Consider the following 18,683-nt stretch of genomic DNA (forward strand, 5'->3'; position numbering starts at 1 on the left):
GCTTAACAATTTTCTTAACCACAAGCGGTTGATAAAAAAATTAATTAATGATTGCCCTGTTCTTGTTTTATTTCCTAAATATTGACCTTGGCTGGAAATGAGATAAAAGGCCAAACTGACTTTGGATATGACTCACTAGAGGCTGTTCTCATGTTTTTTAAGGCAAAAAAGCAATGCGAGTCACATCAAAGCCAGTTAGAATGCTTTCTTTAAATACAGCAGTAGTGAAGTAAAGAACAATGGAAGTGACTGATTCACTGCCTAGGGGGAAAAAAGAAAAAAAAAAAGGAAAAAAATATATACTAACTACTCTAAAGGAAAAAACGTTCCATTTATTTGTTTCTTTCTAGTATTTATTAGGATGAAATCAGTCACAATAGCTGGTTGTTATGTTAAAAGGGCAAAACTATAGCTCCCATAGTTGAACAGCAGGCTAGGGAGGGAGGATTTATGTCAAGTTGTTTTTAAACCAAATTGGTGAACCTTGAGGTACCAGACAGCTGGTTGAAGCAACTTACCCACATCCCTGGGGAACTAAGGAGACACAAAGTCTTGGCCAGTTCACTAATTGTTGATATTCAATAAAAAGAAAAGTGCCAGTGTTTACTTCCCCCCCCCCCCCCCACACACACACACAAACACACCCTCATGGAATCCTGTGTTTAACATGCTGAGACTTAGAAGCTGAGACTAACTTTGTCCTTGAGTGGTAGTCGTTGGAAACCACCTGTTGAAATGCAGAGCTAGTACACCTCTTCTGAATAAAATCAATAAGCACGATAGTGACAGCTCCCAGGTATGCAGTTCTACAGTTGCTGTTAAAAGACAAAAAATATAAACAATTAACTGATGTGAGATGTGGTTAAATTGCAGTCCTATACAGTTTGAACAGGGTTTGGTCATAAATCCTGACTGGTAAAGCCCTGAAAATCTGATATGAATCAGCAAATCTTAACATTTTAATATTTAGACTAGCAAGATAAAAGATTCTTTTTTTTATTTTTTTTCATATTTAGGCAGAATTAAGTAATGCTTTTATGAACATTTAAATATGAAAAATGCACAGGAACATTTCCATGATATTGGACAGTTCAGTATCAGATATGTTTGTAGTTCCCAGTGGTATGAAGATGACTGAGCAGCATCCAGCTGTGAAAGGCAACACCAGTGCTGTGATGGGCCCACTGCTGCATGATTTTAAGCAGGTAGGCAATACCACAGATGTTATTCAAGGAGCATGACTTGGAGGATTACTACCTCATGAAACCTTGCCTTGGCATTCATTCTGTTTTCTACTTTTAACTGCTGTGTTTAGCTGCATAATGACCTTTCAGGACAATGAAATGTAATTAACTCTGATCCACTGTCATAAAGATGGAAATACTAGTGAAAAATGAAATGCCCCAAATGAGTACCATGAGGTTGTCTCACAGATTCCATGACTAACCACACATTCCTTGATGTGGGTGGTGCTGTCCTCCAAGTGGGATGATAGTGGGTGTATACTGATACACATCTGACCTATGGCTTCCTGTTAAATACAGAAGACAAATTTTACTCTCAAATACTCTTACTAAATGCAAATTCTTAAGATCCAAATTTTGCAGTCTTTGCCTTTTTCTATTACTCAGTGCCCATTATAAACCTGGAATCAGAATTGCTTATTCCTAGAATCATCCCTAGATGCTCTGAAGAGGCAGTGTACATTGGAAGCACACATCAGTCCTTGCTTTTCTCTCTTCTCAAGAGGAAGCAATCATCAGCAGCCCTACTTCCTCACTGATCACAGCGCTGATATCAGCTCCAGAGTTTAGAGATCAGGGTAATTATATCACGAGTCAAGGTGTATTGGTAGAATCACACACAGAATCACAGAATCGTAGAGGCTGGAAGGAGATAATTTAGTCCAACCCCTTGCTACAGCAGGTTCCTAGAATATGAAAGAGTCCATAAAATCACCAAGCTTGGTGGTAGAAATGTTCTGAACAACCAGCAGAGCACAGCATCACACACAAACACAGACAGTTTGGTTTAAACATTATTATCTCATGAAACTGCAAAGGAAAGATTTCCTTTGCAAAGGAACTACACGATTCCAAACAGCTAAACACCACACTTATAAAATTAATCCTACGGGACAATAAAAATCATAATTACGTTGAAAATTCTTTAAGATTTGTCACGGAATTTATATTTCCTTTAATATAAATATATAAAGATATTTTTGATTATAAAAACACAGAAATGTAGTAAGAAACTTGAAAAAAACAGAAGTTTCACAGAAAAATACATAGGTGATTTTCTAAGAAAACTTTAAAGAATGAAAGATACATAAATGCAGTTCCTAAAAGCCAATGGTTTTTTAATATTAAAATTTAATTTGCAAATATTATAAAATCACACCTGAAATACTGATCATATTTTTATCATGCTGGTTTCCATGCTTGGGCAGAAACTGGCCTGTTTCTAAAGTTTACATACCTTTAGAATAAAACAACTTCCATAACTTATTTGCCCATTAGGGTGTACAGTATCAAAAGCAATCAAACAAGTAAACGAACAGAAATGCAATAGAAGAGCTGCATTTTCAATATGTAGTGCAATAGGTAATGGAATGACCTTAGTAACATTTACTCATGAATCCCACCAGAAGAAATAAGAAAGCAAATGAAGAGGCGGTACATGCAACTTGAGTGTTTTATGATGCTTTTTCAACTTCTATTCAGTTTAGTTATCAGCTCAGCAGACTTGGTCCTGTTAGAAGAATCCAGTTGAGCACTTAGACCCACGTGGGTTAACAGATGGTTAATGAGTCTTCTGACTGGGGGGACGTTCTTTACCAAGAGAGTGGTGAGGTGCTGGAACAGGCTGCCTTGAGAGGTTGTGGATGCACCATCCCGGGAGGTGTTCAAGACCGGGTTGGATGGGGCCCTAAGAAGCCTGGTCTAGTATTAGATGTGGAGGCTGGTGACCCTGCATGTGGCGGAGGAGTTGGAGCCTGATGATCCTTGAGGTCCCTTCAACCCAAGTCATTCTATAATTCTGTGATTCAATGACTCTCTGATTACTCCCCAGGTCCTCTGCGTGTGTGGCTATGACTGCAGGACTTGAGACCTGCATCCCAGCAGGAAGCAGCACACATCTTGTCATTCTGCACACACTAGGAAGAGTGCACGTTCCAAATGTGCCCCTCTGCATCTGCTCAAAACCTGAGGACTATCAATGCTTTCTTAAGCAAAAAGTAGAACAACAGTAAAATAAGTGAAAAGTCATATTTTAACTTATTTTACTCTCTAGAAGTGCTTCCTCTCATGGATTTTTTTTAATTTTATTTATTTATTTATTTATTTTTGCTACATGCTGTCAATCTGCAGGTTTCCCTGCACCCAAAGCAGTGTGAGATTCACATTTCTCAAAAATTACTGCCTTTGAAATATTCCATGTGGCAGACAAAGAAAAAGGGTTTATTTTTTTTCTTACTATATTTTGCTTCCAAAACATTAAGGACTGTAGATGTATTTATCAGAAATCCATCTTACATGCTCTTATGGAGTATGGCTAAAATGCTTCATCCGAAAAACAAAACAGAACAAAACAGGAAAGAGTTAGAGAAGCTCTTCATTACAAGACAAATACTCTAAAATAAATTGCTTGTTTCCATAGAGGCCAAACAAAATCATCCACAGTTGAGCTGTTTGTTTTCTCTCAGTTTTACTTCACACTCTCAAAAAAGCAAGAATCAAATAAAAACTGTTTCTAAGGTGTAGAAAATGTTTTCTGGTGGTGGTCCAGTGCCATCCATTAACATCTCCAGTTAATTTTTTAGTTCAGAAATTAATTCAGATATACTTAAGCAATGGGAAACGTCTCCATGAAGTGACACAGTAACTCCTGTAGAACTGATAGCCTCTTTGACTGCAGTGCCAGAATGTCCTGCAATTTCCCATTAGCTCGGGAGGGTGTAAAGTCTTCATTGCTTCAACCAGAGCTGCAACCTTCATGCAGCAGCACTGTTTGACACCTCGCAAAACTCCTTCTTTTTTTTTTTTTAATTCCTTTTTTAAAACGGAAAGCACCTGAATATTGGATGGGGCCCTGGACAATCTGATCTAGTACCTGATCTAGTGGCTGTTAATACCGCCTGCGTCAGGGAGCTTGGAACTCTGCGATCCTTGAGGTCCCTTCCAACCCAAGCCATTTTGTGATTCTGCTGTCTAATGTGTGGTACCTTTCATTTATTTTTGCTAAATTTCACATTATTCTTGCTTGTCCACACTTTCGCATTTAACATTAGCTATTGAAAATGAGCATTTAGTTTCCAGCAGTTGTTAAAATACTATTATGAATTGTAATTAAATTTATGATTTACTGAAGGAGTAATTATGTTCATATGAGATTACAGTAATGATGGTGATGACAAGATCAAGAAGCAGGTGCGTGAACAAAAATGTCTGCCACCTGATTTTAAACATCAGATGATCTAAATGAAAGCTTACATAAATTCATGGCATTAATTTGTTAACTCAATATAAATAATTCTTTAAACTCTATTATCTGTTTGAAGACAAAGTAAACTACAGTTGAATCTTCTTGACACTGCTGGTATTATAGGAGCACTAGCTTCATCACTTCAGTGGCAACTAACACAAAATGCATTAAGTAAGAAGGATATAAAAATGCATGGGTGAAGGAACAATTTGCAGCTTGGTGCCTGCTATCAAACCTTGCATGTGCTTTCCATATTTTCAGTGTCTTCACCACCCTATGTCCTCTGCCATGTGTTTTGCTCAAGAGCCTGGCTGCCACAGTATGGACCATAACTAATGTTTTCACCTAGGCTGTGATGTATTTTTCCAGCTGGAGGGAGCTGCCCTAGATATCACAGAACCACATAATTGTAGGATTGGAAGGGACTTCTGGAGATCACCAAGTTCAACCCCCCCTGCTAAAGCAGATATCCTACAGCAGGTCACCCAGGTAGGCATCCAGGTGGGTCTTGAATATCTCCATAGAAGGACACTCCACAACATATTTGAGCAGCCTGTACCAGCGCTCCATCATTCTGACAGTGAAGTTCTTCCTTATATTAGTATGGAACTTTCCATGTTACAATTTCTGCCCATTGCCTCTTGTTCTATAGTTGCTCACCACTGAAAGTAGTCAAACCCGATCGACTTGGATCCTGCATTTTACATGTTTATAAACAGTGATGAGACCCCCACTATACCTTCTCTTCTACAGGCTGAACAGTCCTAGACCCCTCTGCCTTTTCTCATGAAGGAGGTGCTCCAGACCCCTTATCATCTTTGCGGCCCCCTGTTGGACTGTTACCAGTAGATCCGTGTCTTTCTTGAACTGGTGAGCCCAGAACTGGACACAGTACCCTAGATGTGGCCTCACCAGAGCAGAATAGATGGGGAGGATCACCTTTCTCATCCTGCTGGCCACGCTGTTTTTAATGCACCCAGGCTACCGGCCTCCAACTGAGCATTATATTATGATACAATGCATTACAAAATAATTTTTAATTTATTAGGATAAGAAAAATTTGAGGATTGTTTCCTCTAGCCTTAACTGCTTTACTAATATTAAATCATAAGATTCTGTTATTTTCTTCTGGATTTTTACTCCGATTTGCCTTGGCCTTCTGCCAAATGTGTATCAGGTGTTCAGAATCCACCCTAAACCCCAATTTTCCTACAAAAAAAAATGAAGAGAGATAATTGTGTTTAAGAAAACTGTATAAAAATATAGCAGTAAATTACTTCAGTGGGCACATAAAAAGCAAAACAATAGCTTTAAATAGACACTCCAGGTAAGATGCTTGAATCTACCATGCACTCATACTGCTTTTATGTAATTTAAAAAAGAGAGTGTGTGGAGTAGTGAGGAATACAGCATTTTACAATAAAAGAGCTAGAATCTGATGCTGCAGAAGAGAGAGAATGTGAATACCTTCTCCTGTCCTGTGAATTAAGCCTGGGAATCTCAACACTCTGCAGGATGCAAGCTGGAGGGACAAACTGATATATATATTCACTAGTTGAATATTTATATGTAGACCAATGTAAATAACATTGTTGAGTCATATAAATATGAAGCTTGGTGTCAGAAGGAGGAAAATCAAGAGTCAGCTCATTGAGCTTAGAGAAAATCATGGCTAAAAGAGCAGAAGTTGTCTGTGTGTTTGTATATCCTAAGGCTATGACTTACTTGACTGAGTTTCTTCTAGGTGAAACTGGGGCTTCCTGTTCCCAGGACTCTTTGAAAGTTGATCAATATGATAAATATATTCTGCAGTCTTTCAGCTTCATGTCTTTACAATTGCTACAGCAAAATATATAAGTGGAATCCAGGGGATTGGGCCCAGACAGCATGGGTTCATGAAAGGCTGGTCGTGCTTGACCAACCTCAACTCCTTCTATGACTGGGTGACCAGACCTGTAGTCTAGCTAGACTTCAGCAAAGCCTTTGACATGGTCTCTCACAGTATTCTCCTGGGGAAACTGGCTGTCCATGGCCTGTACAGGTATACCCTTCTTTGGGAAAGGAACTGGCTAGAGGGCTGTGCCCACTGGGTAGTGGTTGATGGAGTTAAGTCCAGTCAGTGACTCCATTACAAGTGGTGTCCCCTGGGATGGGGGGGCATCTTCTTTAATATCTTCATTGATGTAGGTTTTTTTTAAAAATTATTATTATTATTATTATTATTATTAGTGTGTTCAAGAAATATGTACATGTGGCACCAAGGGGCAAGATTTAATGGATACAGTGGGGGTGGGCTGATGGTTGGACTAGATTATCTTAGTGGTCCTTTTCAATCTTAATGATTCTATTATTTGGTGATTATAAGATTCTAAAAAAGTCCAATAATTAAACAGCATTGATCCTAACTTATTAATATATTCTAAAAAGGTTGTGGAAATGCTAGTAATGGGGCTGGGGGCACAAGGAGCTGGGAAGGGACAGAGCCAGGACAACTGAACTAAACTGGCTTAAGAGGTTTTCCATTCCACATAGCATCATGAGAAAAAGCTATAAACTGTGAGGAGCAGTTCAGGGGGTCAACCACTGCTCAGGTACCAGCGGGGCACTTGTTAGTGGGTGGTGAGCAATTGCTTTGTACATCACTTGCTTTGTAAATATGTGTAAGTATTATCATCTATTTTATTTTTCATTTTCTGCCTCAGTAAATAACTTTTTATCTTAGTGTACAAGTTCTACCTTTTTTTCCCTTTCCTTTGCCCCATCCCCCTCAGAGTGATGAGAGTGAACAAAGGGCTGTGGCTTGCTGGGTTGAACCTCAAGACTTTATTCTATTGCCGTTAGGTAACTCAATAAATGTATGCAGTTTAACTAAAGCACACTGTATCCTAATTGCCCTAGTCACACCTTTATCCCCTGGTAAGAGATTCTGAAAATAGCATACAGCTAAATTAATATTATAATGAGGAAGTAAGATGTTTTTTGAATAACCACAAAATTCTAAAGCATAAATTTTATATTAAGATCACCTTGGAGAGATTTTAAAAAATCCTAATGAAACTGAAAAATGCTTTCTGTACTGAAATTCTGTAATTCTGCCAATTTTCATTTCTTAGGCAAGTGCCCTTAGCACAAGGCTCCTCCTGACCTGACGAACTGAGCCAATGCTACCCTAGGTGGAAGGGAGAACAATTATGTACCCATGCTTCACCCCACATTCATGGTTCTGTTCACTACCACACACATATGTAGGCACATCTCCAAATAGCACTCAGGTAAGCAATTCCACCTCACTCTGAAGTCTGACGATCAAAATAAGCAAACAGGATAACAGAACCTATGCCTCTCTTCTGCATTTTATTTTGCTATTACTCTGAAAATCTTTATGATATTCTGCGCAGTCCAAGAGCTCTTTCATTTCAAGAGCTGCCCCATCCTGATGCTCATTGTGCATCCTGATGAACACTGATGGGTTCATTCCAGCTAAGGCTCACTGATTGTTTCAGAATTTCTAATTGGAGTCAATCAATTGATCTAGCCAAGTAACAGAAAATATTAAAACAGAAAACATTCTTTATCCTATGATCAGAATAGAGGTAACATATTAGTTCTGTACTTTGGACAGTGGTTTAATGCAACCATGTCTGGAAAATTACAATATGGTTGGGGGACATCTGATGTATTAAATCAAGTCTTTTTTTCATTTAAGTCTATGAGTGTTCAGAAACTTATGCTAGAATTTGACCTACTGTGTCATTTATTAAAGTGTAAAAGGAAAATAAACAGTGTTCTGAAGCGTTCTGCTAGCAAAGAAATTCTTCCTTCGTGGCTTTGATTTCTTTGCAGAGAATTAATTTGCTTTGACTTTCCAAGGTGCTTTTCTGAACAATTAAAACAGGCAACTTTATCAAAGCAACTCTAACATAACCAGTTGTAACATAAAATAAAACAATGGCTTATAAAGAATTGAATTTTCATTTTATATCTAAATTCCACCACGTACACAAAATGTGCATCTCGAACACATCAGTCTAACACGTCAATGGCACAGCAAACACAACTTCAAAGAGAGAATACCTGGACTTATAAATTGACAATTACACTACTAATCCACTGGATTACATAATGTTGTTAATCAAAGCATTTGTCATGGGAGTGAAAAATAGTAAAGAACTAGAAACAGCATTCAAGAAAAGATAAATATTACATTATGATCTGATTTAATACTCTTTAAAACAGATTTTCTTAAATGTTCAGGCTTGACGCTGTTGAATCACAGCTCCCTTACTATAGGGAACTCCTGGAAGAACAGCAAAGTTTTATCTTTCCTGGAGTGCTCAGCATTCAGTGCCATTTACGGTCAGAAGGTGAACCTAAATAAAACATTGAAAGAGCACAAATTTATTACCATGAACAACTATCATATGCTCCCATAAACTTTATGTTTTATCTTTTGAAAAGATCCTGCTACTTAATGCGATCTAGCCTCTTACTATTAATCTCATACTGCAGTAGCAGGACCTCATACTGCTCTGACATGTTACGGAGTTGTCATGGATACACAAGTATGGTACATTACTTCTACCAGTAAACAAACAAGGATCTCAAGGACCACTTGGTGGGACTTACTAGCCCCATAGCATTGTTAGCTGCACAGAGCTTTAAACAGAGTCCGGAGTTGTTGTTGTAGAGTCATACCCAGGGCTGTCTGGGAACATGCATGCATGATCCACTATTTTTTTTTGTAAATTGAAGGGTGAGTCCTGGACTGTGGAATTGAATTCAGTTTGTCTTTGCCTCTGATTTTGCCTTGTGGAATATACAGCAGATAATTCTTTAATGTGGCAGATAATGAGGAAGTTGCCTGTTAACTGATTAAGTAAATGATTTATGTTTTTACATATATGAACACTAAAAAAGTGTCTTTCTTTGGGGGGGGGGGGGGGGGGGAGAGGGGAAGGAGGGAAGGATGTGAGTAAGTACTTTTAATGTAGCAGTACAGTGCTCAGAGGTATTCTTGCTGTCTTTCTGACACCAAAGTTTTGCAGAACACAAAGTTGAACATGACAAAAGGGAATGGCCTCAAGTTGTGCTACTGGAGGTTCAGGTTAGATATTAGCAAGAATCTCCTCTCAGGAACAGTGTTATTAGAACTGTCTGCACGGACAGGTGGTGGACTTACCGTCCCTGGAGGCATTTAAGGGAAGAGCAGATGTAGTACTTAGGGGCATAGTTAGTGGCTTTGGTGGTGATGGGCTGGTGGTTGGACTAGATGAACTCAGAGGTCTTTTCCAACCTTAATGATTCCATGATTCTGATTCCATCTCATGGTATCTATGTATGTCAACAGTATGGTTGACTTGCTTCCAAGAAATCAGTGTCTTATGCTGATGCATTCATAGAATCATAGAATCACCAAAGTTGGAAAAGACCTAAAAGATCATCCAGTCCAACCATTCACCTATTACTAATAGCTCCCACAAAACCATGTCCCTCAACATCCAGTCTTTCCTTGAACACTCCCAGGGTCGGTGACTCCACTACCTCCCTGGGAAGTCCATTCCAGTGCCTGACCACTCTTTCTGAGAAGTAATATTTCCTAATGTCCAGCTTGAATCTCCCCTGCCGCAGCTTGAAACCATTCCCTCTGGTCCTATCACTAATGACACGAGAGAAGAGGCTGACCCTCAGCTCACTACAACCTCCCTTCAGGAAGTTATAGAGAGCAATGAGGTCTCCCGTGAGCCTCCTCTTCTCCAGGCTGAACATTCCCAGCTCCTTCAGCCACTCCTCATAAGGCCTGTGCTCCAGACCCCTCACCAGCTTCATAGCCCTCCTCTGAACGCATTCCAGGGCCTCAATGTCTCTATTGCAGTGAGGGGTCCAAAACTGAACACAGTACTTCAGGTGCGGCCTCACCAGTGCCGAGTACAGGGGGACAATCACCTCTCTGCTCCTGCTGGCAACACTGTTTCTGATTGCAGTATTTAGCATTAAGCTCCACCAGCAGTAAGACTTTACTCTTAGCCAGGGACTCCAATTTATCAGAGAAATTAAAATAGAGCAGTCAAATTGAGTTCAGTAAAAATAACTGTTTTAAGAGCCCTAAACCAAAATTTACTGAAAAAAAAGTCAGTGTCTTTTATGCAGGATTGGTAAGAATACCAACACCTTCCATTTCTTGCACAGTGAGATGATGTTTCCAGGCATGTACTAACCATGCATGTGGGTGACATGTTCTGTTGGGTTTAATTGTTGGGGTATCTTTGCTGATTAGCCAGCGTAAACCTATTTTAAGGCTAGACTGAGCAAATAATTCACAGTGAATAATTCGCTTGATAAATCTATTGGATATATATATGTATTTTCCTTCACAGTCATATCTGTAAGCAGATGGCAAGGTAGTTTTATTTATTTTTACTTTTCCCAACTCTGTATTTACTTTGCTGATGTTCAGAATCTGCATTGCAATCATTGGTTGTCTTTGGCTGGAGAAATCAGAAGTTGCCAAACCTACTCTTTTACTTTTGGAACTGTAATGCTCTGTCTGATGGAGCATGGCTGTGGGAACACACTCAGCCACTTGTTGCCTATTTGTGTATTGAAACTACTGAAATCTTGTTATAGGAAAAAAATACTGATGGTAGACATGGTGTGCTTGCAAGAAATCAGTGGCAAATATTGATTTACTTTCCAAATTAAAGCTGAAATCACGATGATTTTTTTGAAGGGGAATAAAAGGTTGAGAGAAAATAAATAGAACTGTGATTCCTAAATGTACAACGAGGCACAAAGATACCTCCCAGGAATTAATGATTTTATTTATTTATTTATTTATTTTTTCAAGAATGACCACTTAATGGGCCTAAATATGCTCAAGATTCCCATTCCCTTTGATGTTGCTATAATGGTTATCAGGCACTGGTGCTGACTGACACACTGCTCTTCTCACCCTGAGCTCAGCACTTAGAGAGTTAATTTAAATTTGATAACAAATGGCTCTGCTTTTGAAATGAATGTAGCCTAGCAACTTCAACCGAGAGCCTTTTATCAGGCCTCAATTATGTATGCAGCCTCTTTGAGAAATAGTTTCATACATCTGACCCAAGGCCTGTGAAATAAAACCATACTGAAGCGATATGTCGTTCCTGTACATCCCCTGTGCCTTGGGTGAGGATACACGGGATCACTCATTTCATACCAGTTTTCTTGTCCCAACACACATCTGTCATGAACAGTCTTTGTCCCAGAACTTAACCTGAGCGCTGGTGCTTTTTGGGGGGTTTCCAGCAACTCTGTGTCTGCCCCATCAGCACAGTGGTGTGAAACCAGGGAGACAGGCAACCGGTTAAGCACCCTCACCATCCCTCTCTCTTCTTTTTTTTATTCCTCCAATTTTTATCCAAAACGGCTGCTTTGTCTGTGTGCATACACCAATAGCAAATGTCCTTCTGTTATTTTACAGCCAATTTGGTGTGTCAGGCATTCATATGCTAATGACGGTACAGTGCTTTACTTTTTCACAGATAAACTGTAAAGATTGCTACAGAGAGTGAAACACAAGGATAAACAGCTTTTATTTCAGAAGCGATAAATTACTTTCCATTCAAACAACATGCAACCCATGCTATTGCCTATTATTTTTTCTATTCATGGTGAGTTTGCCTTCTGTTTTGCTTTCTAAGAATGGTCAGAAAATATTTAACAGATATCACCAGAGGTGATACGAACAATTTAAGCTCCTTAATTTCCACTACTCTTGCCTGATGTGAAGTTATTTTTTTAATCTGGTTTTCACAGGCAATAAAAGTTTAATACTTTGATACAGACACTGTTCTCCTGTTGCGAGTGTTCATATTTATCATGGCGTGAAATGGGTGAGATATGAGGATGGGACATTTCTTTGCATGTATTCCTAAAGATGCTCCTGTGCAGGTACCCAGCATCACACTGCCAGTGTGTTTCCTAAAGAAGCAGCAGAGCAAAATGAGAGCCAACATCTTTTTCTTCTGCTCCAAGACCAACATTTATTCAAAACAAGAGTGAAAATTAGGGATGAGTGTTGGGAGACCGAGTTTTCTGTGTAAGGGTTAATGAATGCATAGAATGTATTTCTGAGTAGGATGAGCGTTCTGGATTGGTTGAGTTACAGCCTGTAGATTAGGGAGCTAGTGGGTGGGGGTTTTGGGTTGGTGTGTCTATAGGTTTTTCTTGTGCATGGCGGGTGTACATGATTAAACAAATTCGACAAGGAAGAATTTCTTCTGACTGTTCCCTATTGCCCTCCCTCCCACCCTCGCTGCTGCTTCTTGGTACAAAACACAGCTCCTGCCCGGATTTGAATCGTGGCTCAGCCCCCCCTCCCCACGCCTGCTGTCCTGCTTTCCGCCCCCGAGGTTGCCCGCGCCACTCCTGCCCTCCACCCCATCTACGTCGGTTGCCATGACGCTGCCTCCCTGTACAGCACTACTGCTTCCCACTACCGGCCCCATACACCCCCACACTGTAGTCCTGGCATGCTATGGCCACGTGTTGCGTTGCCACATCCACATCCATGTTGCATAGGATGGTCTTCTCGGTGACATGGTGTGTCTGGGAGAAGGTCAACCCCTCCAGGAACTGCTGACCGATGCAGAAGTCAGTGCTCCTATCAGTCCTACAACTGATGAGCTGCACTGCTCCACTCCCTGCAAAGTGGACCAACACCACATTTGATAAATGGTCATCCAGAGCCTGCTCCAGTCAGTAATTTTGGGACATGTTGCGGATGTGGATCAGGCTGTCCTTGTCCCACTGAGGCCAATAGGGTCGCTCCCATTTCTGGTTTGGAGTAATCCAAGGAGAGTACTTCGGAATTGTGTGCCCCCACTTTGGCCACCGCCCAGTCAGTGCTGCTGACTGACAGCACTGTGACTCTCATACCAACAGGTGCCATGGGTACCTTTGGGGATGGACATAGCACTCTCTTACTAGGACATTCTTCTGTTACACAGAAGGGACTTTTTGTTTTACCAGCACTTGTAGATAAAATAGCATGATTGATCCTTTTTTCATTCTTTGACAGAGCCTGGCATCAGGGGCTAAACCGGTAGATTTGGGAGCATGGCCAAACCTGCTGTGTTATGTATTATGCAAGTGATCATCAAATGCACTCATCAGATGCTGAAATTGCAGCTTATGTGGTTAAGGGTAGGGGGGGACAAGGGTGATCTGACCATGATGTTATAATAGACGCAGTAGTGCTCAACCAGCTGGCTAGAAATGGTGGTGTTACCTCTTGGGGGTCTGGTGTTGGACACCCGTATCTTCTATCTGTCAGTGTCCAGCTGACCTCCTTACATGGGGCCGAGAGTATGCCTGTATCTCCACAGGAACCAGAACCCAGTGGGTTCCTACTTGTCCGGTCCCAGCCATGGGTGCCAGCTACTACTGCTTCTGCTTCCTCTTCTCCCACTGCTGAGACTTAATCTGTTGGAGGAAATATGTAAGAAAGATGTAGGCGTCAACTCTGATGACACCTGAGTAATTGTGGAATTTCTGGCTGCAGTATGCAAAACTGACTAACTCTTCCACAGTGTGCTTGGCCCTCTCAGCACTGATATGCTGAGTTCCTTCAACACCAGACTGACTCAAAGACGGCAGTTGACTTTTTGCTCAGTCGGGCTGGCTTAGGCTGGGGTTTCTTCTCCAATCTGTTCACCCCCACCCAGCTAACTCGAGAGTGTTTTTACTTTGGGTATGATCATTTTAGTTGTTATTTTGCTTGCTGTTTGTTTGATCCCTGTTATAAACCACTTGTGACTCTGAAACACCATTTGAGCAAAGAAAAGGGGGGAGATGTTGGGAGACTGAGATTTCTGTGTAAGGGTTAATGAATGCATAGAATGTATTTCTGATTAGGATGCCTGTTCTGGATTAGTTGAGTTATGGCCTGTAGATTAGGGAGTTAGTGGGTGGGGGGTGGGGGTAGTTGTGTGTATAGGTTTCGCGAATATTGGGTGTATGGTGGGTGTATGCGTCTGTGCAAGAATTGGGATGATATATAAGGAGTGTGATGCAGCAACAAATTGAGAGAAGAACTCATGGTGTCCATGACTGTGCAAGTAATTCAGTGGGAAGGAACTATCAGCAGCAAACAGCTCTGGGTCTGATGACTTCAGCAGCATCTTTAGCCTAATATAGGATCCAGAGTCAGATCCTAATGCCTTGAAAGATGCTTGAAAACCATTTTCACCGTGAGAGTATAATAGAGTATATTCTTAGATAATAAAAATGCCCATATTGTTTCCAAATGGAAAGCAGAAATAATTTTGAATTTCTCTGAGTTGCCTATTAATATGTTTATCATAACTATTTACAAATCGGAGCCCAGTGTGAATAGGATGTGTTGTTTTTTTCCCAGAATATCTTTTTTTTTTTTGTTGTTGTTCTATAGCTCTTCCTCCAATATCTAAAAATATTTCTCTCTCTGAAGACACTTTGGATCTCTTTTTACTGCCTAAGATTTTTCAGTTATCCCCATTAAAATTCTCTTCTGTATTTATTGCAATCCATTTTCCTTGTTATCCATCAGTAATTCTTGATTTTTTTTTTCTTCTAAATTAATATCTGTGTTCTGCCTTCTTTTCTCTGTTTAGTGATCAACACATAGTATTGCCTACTATTTATGTGTTCATAATTTTTGGTTGTCTTATAAATTCATCTCATATAGCCATTACTTTTCTTTCACACAGCTAATTCTAAGTACTTATTTTCAACTGATCCTTTCATTTCCTTTTTCCTAGAACACTTTCAGTTTGAAAAGGTGACATTGCGACTTGAACCTTCCTCCTTTTCCTCACACTGAATACAATCACATCAGAATCAGTTTATGGACAACCAACTTCCAGAGATGACTTCTTTTGTGCATCACACCAAGATATGAAGTAGGGTTGTTTACGACTGGATACTTTATCTTTGGAGACAGGGAATTATAATCTCTATTTTCCAGATGAACTGTTTATAATTCACTGTTTGCTGCTGATGCATCTATGTTATGTGACCCATGACAAGACATAACACACCTACCTTTTTCTTACTGCCTGATGTTACTTTTGTTTTGTTTTTCACTTTTGAAAGTCATTTATGAATTTATAAGCAGTTTATGTAAATTTTACTATGATTTATCATTACTTAGCAGTAAAAGGAGCAGCTAGTTATAGAAATGTTGTAATGGTTTTCAGGAAACAAATGGTTTTCTTTCAACCAATAATTAGAGCCTTGTTGTTAAAGGTAAGCAAAGAAAAATGTATATGTAGCATATGTAGATAGCATATTCATATGGGAAAAATAAGATTTGCTTTTTTTGTTACTGTTGAAATAGCATATTTTTGAGCATACATAATCTGATTCACTAGTTACTCTTAGAAGATACTTAACTCTGTTCCTATGAGTTTGGTTCTTTTTTCTTTCTCAATATGAAAAACAGACTTTATGATTTTCAAATATATCTTTTGCTCAGCTATTACTGCTGATGGAGTATGCAGTAGCATACTCCTGGAGGACACTGTTAAAGAAGATCCTCAAATAAACAGATTCAAGGTGCATCATACAATATTAGACGGATCTTCCACATCACTCTTCAATGAAGTCCTTTTTTATTTATGTTTACTCAATCTATAGAACATTTTTGCACAAGCTGCCTACACAAGTGCTATTTATAATATGAAAAACACTTGGCAAGCACATTTATGCTGTAACACTGTCAAGGAATTCTTCCCAGCCAAAAACAGTGGTGATGGTCCTAAATTAGATATCATCCTGAGATCAACACTGCAATGTGTGATTAATCTGCAAAATTAATTCTGTTGACATGGAAAAGATCTTAATTAAGCAACAAAGTCAGAATTCCGTTAAAGTTACTATAGAACTTTACACCTCTTGTGACAATACTCTGACAGTCTCAATATCAGAAATAGATTCAACATGATATCAGCATGCCAACATATAAAAATCAATTTTGAGTGGAAAAACCAGAGCTTTTTTCCCAAGTCTTCTTTTCTTTGTAACTTTATTATATTTGTGATATCACTCTCTCAGTTGTTTGCCCACGGAGTCTTTAGCAAACTACAGTGTGAATTAAGCTGCAGGAGCTTAACTGTCCAAATAAGGACAAAGGAGAGTGGCTTAAATCTAGCCTAATTCAATCTAGACAAGTTTGCATGGTCTCTTAGTAGCATAAAGTCTGAGTGCTCACCCACAGAACCTATCTGTAACAAGATGTAAAACTGTGTAGTGAAAATGGTTAGTATGATGTAAACCGTGAGTGTGACAAAGTATCTACAGACATTAAAATGAAGTGGAGGTCATATCTTATCCTCCTATAATTTTCTGATATAAACAACTTCCAGATACAGAGTACTGTAGAGGAAGGGGAAGGAAGGAAAGAAGGGAAAATAATGTAATTTTGCTCTATTTGTCTTGATATACTCTTATTTTTTCGCCTATGTACAGCAGTATGTTTTTCTCATTATAGAATGCACTATTCAGTTGCAAGCTCTGTACTGAAAAAATCATTTCTTATTTGCATTTAATTGCATTTCTTAGTTCCTATACAATGACACTTCATGGCAATTTGAGGTGGAAAAATTAAATGAGTATGATGACTACGGAAGTATTTCAGAAATCTAAAACTTAATTAACTTGATCAAATTTTCATCAGAAATTTCAGCTCCCTGCCTACATTGTCAAAATCCCTGACTGGTGTTTTCTGAAGAACAAGGTAAAGTTTGAGAACAGCAGGTCTGAGACATAGATGAACTTAGTCAAATGTGCAGGGATCCATACAAAATAGGTTTGGAGCCAAGACTGAACCATGCAAGGACAACAGCAGGAGCTAGAAAGGTATATGGAGAAAAATCCTACCCAGCAAAAATGTCATGGCAAGCCCCACTGTCTGGGGTTTTCAGCCATCAGGTGTGCAGAACTGTCACATACAGTCCACAGAAGTCTCAGTGGATGCATGCAAAAGATGGAGAGGACCTTTCCAGCACACTCAGCTTTTTTCCTACATGCCATCCTGTGTAATGAATGAGCAGAAGCAAGGAAAAAAGTACATCCAAAAGGAAAAGAAGAAATTGAGAAATTAAAGAGAATCTTCTTTTCAATGTTACTTCTAAAGCACTTAAAATACTGTTGCAAATGCATGTAATTTTAGTTTTTCATTTATTAACATTATATATTTTCTTAAAATAACCTTTTGAACTTTTTTCAGCAGCAGAAATCTCAATATTCAGAAGTCATGATTAACTGGATTTATCTGGAAAAAAAAGAAGTGATTCTATACTTCTTCATGCAGCAGCTGATTGCTTGGGCAGTAGTTGCATGCTGGATTTCATCTTTCTGGATTTAAAAAAGAAAAAAGGAGCTTTCTGCTATAAGCAATCTAGAAACAGACTTGCTGATTCTGCCCTGACAATACATCCATATCATACCAGTGTGGGTCATCTATTTTCTTTGCTGTTACACCTTAATTCTCTTTGAATAACTTTTCTTACAAAGCTGGTGTATGTATGATATCAAATTAAGACAGCAAATTATCCTACCATCTCTTCTATTTTGTGCATCTAGGCCAAATAAGACTGTCATCATAAGCCTAACAAAAGACCCATCCCTGAAATACTGTGGTTCTGTAGGAAAGCACAGATGACCAGTGGTATTTTGTTACTCCCTTGAGGTGGTCTCAGTTCTCAGACAAAAGATTTAAACATATATTTTATATATTTATGGGGAAAATGAGACAATTATTTCATTCTGAGAAAATCCATCATTATTTCAATCTTTCTCTGTTCCACTCTTTTCTGCCCATTCTCTGGCCAAAATATGCCTCTTTTCATTGGCTTGTATCTTAGATATTTCTTTTTTTTCCCCCTATGTAATTATATCACTTTGCTGTATGAGTTCAGTGGCAATGGAAAATCTGCTTCCTGAAGTGGGAGAGAAGATGCAGGTGTGCTGGGCATGGAGATGATGTGCATTTCCCAGAACTTACAGACTGCATCTGAAGCTTAACGGGTTTCATTATTTTCTTCAATATGTCAGTCTACAACCTCCAAAAACACTGCTGCAAATGCAGTTATCCCACGAGTGCAGAACATATGCCCCTACGCTCCACAGGAAGCAAAGAGAGAACAGGACTGAATGGAGTGGACATCTTAATA

General features: G+C 39.3%; 1 protein-coding gene across 1 annotated transcript in view; it reads right to left on the reverse strand.

The window, feature by feature from the left end:
* Positions 1-729: 729 nt before the first annotated feature.
* Positions 730-18,683, reverse strand: part of LOC140264340 (uncharacterized) — a 97,183-nt gene continuing 79,229 nt past the window's right edge. The window contains exon 4 of the transcript XR_011906030.1: positions 730-815. The gene's annotated coding sequence lies outside the window, so the exon portion shown is untranslated. The remainder of the gene's footprint in view (positions 816-18,683) is intronic.

Source organism: Excalfactoria chinensis, chromosome Z (genome assembly GCF_039878825.1).
Source record: "Excalfactoria chinensis isolate bCotChi1 chromosome Z, bCotChi1.hap2, whole genome shotgun sequence".
In the NCBI taxonomy this organism is placed as follows: Eukaryota; Metazoa; Chordata; class Aves; order Galliformes; family Phasianidae; genus Excalfactoria; species Excalfactoria chinensis.